This window comes from Mus pahari, chromosome 22, assembly GCF_900095145.1.
Source record: "Mus pahari chromosome 22, PAHARI_EIJ_v1.1, whole genome shotgun sequence".
Classification (NCBI taxonomy): Eukaryota; Metazoa; Chordata; class Mammalia; order Rodentia; family Muridae; genus Mus; species Mus pahari.
The window spans coordinates 8,639,185-8,647,613 of record NC_034611.1 but is presented as its reverse complement, the minus strand read 5'-3'; the positions used below and the strand labels follow the sequence as shown (position 1 = coordinate 8,647,613).

The following is an 8,429-nucleotide window of genomic DNA, read 5'->3' as shown; positions in this document are numbered from 1 at the left end:
CTTCTAGCAGGGAATGTGCACAGAGGGCTGGCGTTCAGATCTGACACCTTGCTGAAGATGAAGGCCCAAAACAGGGCCTGTGCCAGTGGATGTGTTGCCTCTGCAGATTATTCACTCACCTGAACAATCTAGCCACTGAGGGTCTCTGGACACAATATGACTCTCTCACCTGCTCTGGCAGACAGAGCCTTCACTGATGGCCACCTTTCCTCTGGCGAGGAATGTGCCCAAATCTCTGGAACCCTAAATAGAGTCTGTCCCAGAAGTTAGGTTGCTTCTGTCTGTCCTGAAGATGTGTAGCTTCTGTGGTCCACAGTCTTGCCAGCGCACACTGGAGTCCAGAAGTTGCGTCCCTTCTCCAGGCTGCCCTCTAACCGGCAGTGGACCGGAGCAAAGATGGTTCTCCTTCTGGCTCAAGGCAGGAAACTGCTCCCGGGTGGGCACCCCTCCTCTGGCAGGAAAGGTACAGGGTGACAGTTCAGGCCAGGAGACTGCTCCAGGGCAGACACCCCTCCTAGGGCGGGAAAGGTGCCAGATAACTGGAACCAGAAATGGGCTCCTTCCCAGAAGCTGTGATGCCTCTCCAATCCACCCTCTCCCCGGCAGTGCACCAGAGCAAAGAAGTCACACTCTTTTTAAGTTCTACTTAAATCACTAAAATGTTTGCTAAAGTATTTACCTTATCTCAAGATTTGTAAGACTATTTTGTCAATTTTCTGTATCCATTTCTTCTATCATGTCTTTAATTCCTGAGATTCTCTCTTCACATCTCTTTTTCTGTTGATGAGGCCTGAATCTGAGGTGAATGTTCAAGCTTCTATTTTTTCTTTTTTCTTTTTATTAGATAACTTCTTTATTTACATTTCAGATGTTATCACCTTTTCTGATTCCCCTCTGTAAGCCCTCCATTCCCTCCTCCTGCCCCTGCTCACTGAACTACCCACTCCTGCTTCCTGGACCTGACGTTCCTCTATACTGAGGCATAGAGCCTTCACAGGACCTAGGGCCTCTCCTCCCATTGATGGTCAATTTTGTCTTCCTTTGTTACAAATGCAACTGGAGCCATGAGTCCCACCAAGTGTATTCTTTTGTTGGTGGTTTAGTTCCAGGGAGCTCTGGGGGTACTGGTGAGCTCATATTGTTGTTCCTCCTATGGGGTCACAAACCCCTCAGCTCCTTGGGTAGTTTCTCTAGCTTCTTCATTGGGGGCCCTGTGCTCAGCCCAATAGGTGACTGTGACCATCCACTTCTGTATTTGTCAGGCACTGGCAGAGCCTCTCAGGAGACAGCTATATCAGGCTGCTGTCAGCAAACACTTCTTGTCATCTACAATAGTGACTGGGTTTGATGATTTTATATGGGATGGATCCCAGGTGGGGCAGACTCTTGATGGTCATTCCTTCAGTCTCGGCTCCTAATTTTGTTTCTGTAACTTCTCCCATGGGTATTTTGTTCCCCCTTCTAAGAAGGATCGAAATATTCACACTTTGGTCTTCCTTCTTCTTGAGTTTCATGTGGTTTATGAATTGTATCTTGGGTATTCTGAGGTACTGGGCTAATATCCACTAATAAGTAAGTACATATCATGAGAGCTATTTTATGATTGTGTTACCACACTCAGAATGATATACTCCAGATCCATATATTTGCCAAAGAATTTCATAAGTTCATTGTTTTTAATAATGTAGTTCTCCATTGTGTAAATGTACAACATTTTCTGTATCCATTACTCTGTTGAGGGACATCTGGGTTCTTTCCAGCTTCTGGCTATTATAAATAAGGTTGTTATGAACATAGTGGAGCATATGTCCTTATTACATGTTGGAGCATCATCTGGGTATGTGCCCAGAAGTGGTATTGCTGGGTTCTCAAGTTGTACTATGTCCAATTTTCTGAGGAACTGACAAAATTTATTTCCAGAATGGTTATACCGGCTTGCAATCCCACCAGCAATGGAGGAATGTTCCTCTTTCTCCACATCCTCGACAGCATCGGCTGTCACCTGAGTTTTTGATCTTAGTCATTCTGACTGGTGTGAGGTGGAATCTCAGTTTGTTTTGATTTGCATTTCCATAATGGCTAAGGATGTTGAACATTTTTAGGTGATTCTCAGCCATTTGGTACTCCTCAGTTGAGAATTCTTTGTGTAGCACTATACCCCACTTTTTAATACGGTTATTTGGTTCTCTGGAGTCTAACTGCTTGAGTTCTTTGTGTATATTTAGTATTATTCCTCTATTGGCTTTAGGGTTGGTAAAAATCTTTTCCCAATCTGTTGGCTGCCTTTTTGTCTTATTGACAGTGTCCTTTGCCTTACAGAAGTTTAAACACAGTAAAAGCAATATACAGCAAACCAGTAGCCAGTATCTAAATGGAGAGAAACTTGAAGCAATCCCACTAAAATCAGGGACTAGACAAGACTGCCCACTGTCTTCCTACCTATTCAATGTAGTATTTGAAGTCCAATCCCAGAGCAATTAGACAACAAAAGGACATCAAAAGTATACAAACTGAAAAGGAAGAAGTCAAAATATCACTATTTTCAGATGATATGATAGTTTACTTAAGTGATCCCAAAAATTCCACCAGAGAACTCCTAAACCTGATCAACAACTACAGCAAAGTAGCTGGATGTAAAATTAACTCAAACAAATTAGTGACCTTCCTCTACACAAAAGATGAGAAAGAAATTAAGGAAATAACACCCTTCACAATAGTCACAAATAATATAAATTACCTTGATGTGACTCTAACTAAGCAAGTGAAAGATCTGTATGATAAATACTTCATGTCTCCAAAGAAAGAAAGATCTCAGAAGCTGGAAAGATCTCCCATGATCATGGATTAGTAGGAGTAATGTACTGAAAATGACCATCTTGATGAAAGCAATTTACAAGGTTTAATGCAATCCCCACCAAAATTCCAACTCAAATTCTTTGCAGAGTTAGAAAGGGCAATTTCTAAATTCATCTGGAATAACAAAAATCCCAGGACATCAAAAATTATTCTCAACAATAAAAGAACTTCTGGTGGAATCACCATCTCTGAACTCAAGCTGTACTACAGAATAATCGTGATAAAAACTGCATGGTATTGGTACAGTGACAGGCATATAGATCAATGGAATAGAGTTGAAGACCAAAAAATGAACTCATACATCGATGGTCACTTCATCTTTGACAGAGGAACTATAACCATCCAGTGGGAAAAGGCAGCATTTTCAACAAATGGTGATGGCTCAACAGGTAGAAGAATGCAAATTAATTCATTTTTATCTCCTTGTACAAAGCTCAAGTCCAAGTGGATCAAGGACCTCCACATAAAACCAGATACACTGAAACTTATAGAGGAGAAAGTGGGGAAGAGCCTCGAACATATGGGCCTGGGGAATAAATTCCTGAACAGAACACCAATGGTTTGGGTTGTAAGATAAAGAATCAACAAATGGAACCTCATAAAATTGCAAAGCTTCTAAATTTTTTATTTCCAGTTTACCTGTTTTAATTTTTATTTAATGGTTCTATATCAAGTTTCATGTCTTGAACAATTTTCTTTGGCTGTTTGTTAGCATTTTAATAGAGTTGATTATTTATTTCCTCTTTAATATCCTTGAATATATCCATTATAGCTATTTTGTTGTACTTGGTGTTTGTTTCAGCTGTATTACATTTCTCAGGCTGTCTGTGTTACTGTTTTTGGACTCTAGTGAAGACTTATCACCCTGGATGTTATTAATTTTCTTTTTATGGTGGTGTCTAAGTCTATGGATTTGGGATGATTTTACATCTAGGGGTTAATATTAGGTCTTATCTTTGATGGGTTTTCCATTCCTTGGTTTCTGTTGCCATCTCTAGATCTTAGGAGAATGTGATAATTGTGGGTTACCTTGTAGGGAATGCTTTTGGGTCCCTGTCAAGTGTGGTCACTTTGGGGTATTTGGTGGAATTTTTTTTCTCTTAATTAGGAAATGACACGAAGGAATAAGATCATACCAGAAAAGTGTGGGGATGAGAGAGTTCACAGGAGGATGGCTAGCGAGGTCTGCCAAGAGAATCTTTGAAGTGGCCATGGGATGAAAGATGGGAGTCAAAGGAAGCCTCATCAGGTTATTTTCTAGAGGGCAGGGGATAAGAGCAGAGAGTGAATGAGGAGAATCTGGATTGCTTATTTGGTTCCCTGGATATGATGGCCAATGGGTTGGAAGAGACAGAGTTTCTTGGTGTTGTTGGCTGAAACAGAGGGATAATATGAGTAAAGAAGGCTATAAGAGCAGAAGTACATAGTCTCCTGGGAGTGGAAGCAGAGAGGAAGGAGAGGCATCATCAGATTATCTGGAACAAAGCTATGGAACAGACAAAGAATTACGATTTGAGGATGGGAAGAGTAAAGACAATCTACCCAGTTTTCTGGTCTGCATGGCTAGCAAGTTCAATGGAGAACATGCCTCAAGAGTTTGTGACTGAGACAAAGGAATGAAATGGTGTGCATTTATGCATGAAAATATAATTTTTGTATTTTTAAAAGTAGATATATCGATGAACTTTTTTCATTGTTCCTAGTTTTCTGATGAACTTTAATACTCCCAGCTTTGAGAGTTTAAATAAAATTGAGTGAATGGTGTTCCTGCCAAATAAAAAAGTTATTGATGGATTTCTGCTTCATTAAAACTCATTGAAATATGCTAAATCTGGGGAGAAATATCACTTGCCTGGTAGATGTGAAGCTCTGGGCATGATTCTACCTATGCCCCTCCAAAGAAATAAATGCTACATTTTAAAATTCACATGGTTATTTGCATGTATATTTTCATATAATGACAATAAGGATGAAAGAGAGGAAAAATCATATAATGTTTCAATAATCTCTGCTTCCCTTTGGAACACCCTTGTCAGTGCTATGTGGTATTCTGACATGCTTCAGAATGTAAAGATTCTGAATCAGGATGCTCAGCACATAGTAAATAAGTGTTATCTATCTCTGACCAAAAAAAAAAAAAAAAAAAAAAAAAAACACTGTGATATGTTAGCTCATATCATGGCAGTAAGTGGCATGGAAACAACATGATTTGCTATTAAATTTTAGAAGCATTACATTATTGAAATACATATATTTGTGTGTACATATATGTATATATGTGTATACATGTTCACGAGTATATGCATTTGTACTTGTATGTCTATGATGTATATGTATATGCACATGAATATGTATATCCACAAATGGATATCTTAAGTTTATAAATGCCACAGCAAATATTTTTGTGTCATTGTACACAGTTACTTGTTTTCATCCTCAAAGAGGAAATAGCCATAATTTCTGCAGCGTAGTCTGTGAGCTCCATGGAAGAAGGCTTTTAATTAGTCTTTACTGAGTCAATACATGGATGATAAGTTAGTTCTTGGAACTGAATTGATGCAGAACTCTATCATGAATAATGTTTTATTTGTAACCCATTGTGACTACTGTCTTAACAAGTATAATTGATTTAGTAGCTAAAACTCATTGCTGTGCAGAGATATTACAAAAATAAAATTATACAGTCATTTGGACTCACACAAAATTCTCTTGAGAGAAATTTTGTGATAGAATTAATAAAAACATTTATATAAGATAACTGCCTATTTTAAAAATAAAACAAATAAATGAAACAAATGACCATTTTAAAAACAGGCCATAATGCAAATATCAGGAGAACTCTTAAAGCAGAAATTTTCCAGACAACAATTAAGAAAAAATTAGATAATTACAAACAGGGTATACTTAAATAAACAGATTTATGAAAGCAGTTATATATCTTGAGAAATCTGAAATGAATCATTACAGTTTTACAAAATAGTGAAAAGACAAGAAAAGCAGTGTTCAGTATTACGAGAATATACAATTCCGGAAGAGAAAAACAAAATTAATGTATCATATTACACTAAACAGTCATACTAGTATGATGTTTAGTCCAAGTAAAAACAGCAATAAAAGGATGTATTCAACAGCTCAAGGTATAAAAACTCAATTAGAACAAATAATTACTTATAAAATTAAGGGGAAAATAAAATAGATTATTACACCTAATTTGTTGTGTGAATGGACTTTTCTTGGTTACCTATGGAATTCACAGATGTAAAGTACAAGAACAAACAAATTAGCAAAGACACAATGCAACAAAGACAAAACTAGACATTTCATCAAAGTGGAAGGTTCTGTTGACAAATATAATCAAAAGATGTTCACATCATTAAAATGTGCATATCAGGAGGCATGTCATTACATCCCCTGGAATAAGACAAGGACAAAGTCAGGCTCTGGCAATGATGTCAAGAATTAGTAAACTCACTAACCTGTAGTAGGAACATGTGCACAGTGATGCCAGAATGACTCAAGAGCCTGTTAAAAAACTCCTAGCTGTTTTCCAAAGAAATTGCTATTTATCAAATGTCTATGCCATTATTCATGCCATCTGTATCATTTAACATTAAGTTAATCGATAACCTAAGGTCTTAAAATGGTCATTATTTTAATAAATGAATCAAACTACTTTGAGAGGGAAAAAGTGGGGTTTGCGGATGAATATTTGAAAAATGAAGCTTCCTTGATCAATCTCTAGGAAATTATATTAAGCAACATCTGATCCAATAAGGCTATACTGTAAATGAGTCCAATAACACAACAACATCCAAATGATAAAATAATAGAGATGAAGAACAGATTTGCAACTGTGGTGGCTTAAAAACAGTAAAAGGAATGGGGCAAAGGGATGTAAGAATGTCATGAGGCCACAGTGGATCCATAGGAAGAGAGCGATGTTTAGGAATATTGGCAGACAAAGCCTACCCATCCATAGAGATAAAATACTCACACAAAATAATAATAAAATACCAATGTTATCAAAGTCAATTTTCTAGGTATGAAATCAACAATATATTTTTACAAGCAATTATATTACAAAAATGGCTAAAGGTACAACAACTTGCACATATCATTTCTTCAAACTGAATGTTACACCACAATTAATTCAAAAGAGAAGCAATATAATCACAAAATAGCATTTTGTGGAGAAAATATCAGTAGAGTAGATATAATAAAAAATATCATTAGTTAAATTCAAAGCAACTACACTTAATAATTAAAAAATTAAATTTGTTATTTTAGGAAAAAGCGAAAGAGCATAGAAAAATTCAAACACATGCAACTAAGGAAAGACATTTTTAGAAAACTAAGATTTATTGAAAGAAAAGAGAAATATACAGGTGCATGTGAATTGATAGCAACCTTGTTATTAACATGACTGTAATATAAATAAAATATATTTGAAAGAAGGAAAACATACATAGAAGCTTTGCAAAAATAAACAAAAATTTACAAATCATCTTGTGTCTAAAAACTTAAAATCAAATATATAGAGTAAATTCAGAAAAGCTAAAAGGAATACATTTATATACATTAAAAAGGACTCTAACTCAGCCACTCTATATTTTATAATCCATAGAGGGAAATCATCATTCATAATGAAGAGGATGAAAACTACTCATAAATGAATATGCTCAAGCCAAAACATGTAGAGTTGTGCATCAAAAGAATATTGCTTGGGCTTTTATAAAAACATGTGGGCCTGGGCAGTTTTGGTATATGCCTTTAGTCCTAGCACTTGGGGGGCAGAGGCAGGTAGATCTCTTTAAGTTCAAGGCCAGTCTGGTCTACAGAGAGTTCCAGACAGAGAGTTCCAGGACACACAGGGCTACACAAAGAACCCTGTCTCAGGAGAAAACAAAACAACGTTAAACAACAACAAAACAAAAACAAAAAGCAGGTGGAACATTTTTTCAAATTATGTATATTCTGAAAAAAACTCGCTGTCAAAAAATATCACAAGATTAAAAACATCCAACAAGTAAATGAAGAAAATATCTAATAAAATAAGTTTAAAAAAAATCCAACATGAAATTATGATAGAAAGCCAAATCAATCCAAAACAATACTTAAAATCTCTAAGCCCTTTAAAAATTTTGCCATATATCCCTTTCTAGTCCACAGTTCATAAATCTCATTTGGTAGATGAAAATATACGATTATCTATACAAATGAATTTTAAATACTGGCACGAAAAAACTAGCTGAATTCTCATGAGGTCTACTAAAGTCAACTAAAGACACATGGTCAAAGGCAGTCATTACAACCAGGGAAGGACAGGCTTCCTCTAAAGCCTTTGGTTACAAAGGGATACTGGAGTTTAACAATGACAAAATAGTAGATCCCCTGTGGTTCCTGTTACACATCCTGTGGAGGACCTAGAAAATGTCTCTCATACTGGAATGTCACAAACTACATAAATAACACATCTCTGAGCTTAATGGCAGAAGGAGATATTAACCAACCATAGACAAGAGCCTATGTGACCAAATGAGTAGCTGTGATCTGCGTGTGTGTGTGTGTCTGTG

The 8,429-nt window shown here is 36.6% G+C and overlaps 1 protein-coding gene across 4 annotated transcripts in view; it reads right to left on the bottom strand.

Annotated features, from left to right (window-relative positions):
- The window catches only part of Sntg1 (syntrophin gamma 1), a 638,621-nt gene that overhangs the window by 177,492 nt on the left and 452,700 nt on the right, over nucleotides 1–8,429 (bottom strand). The gene's annotated exons all lie outside the window — the stretch shown is intronic.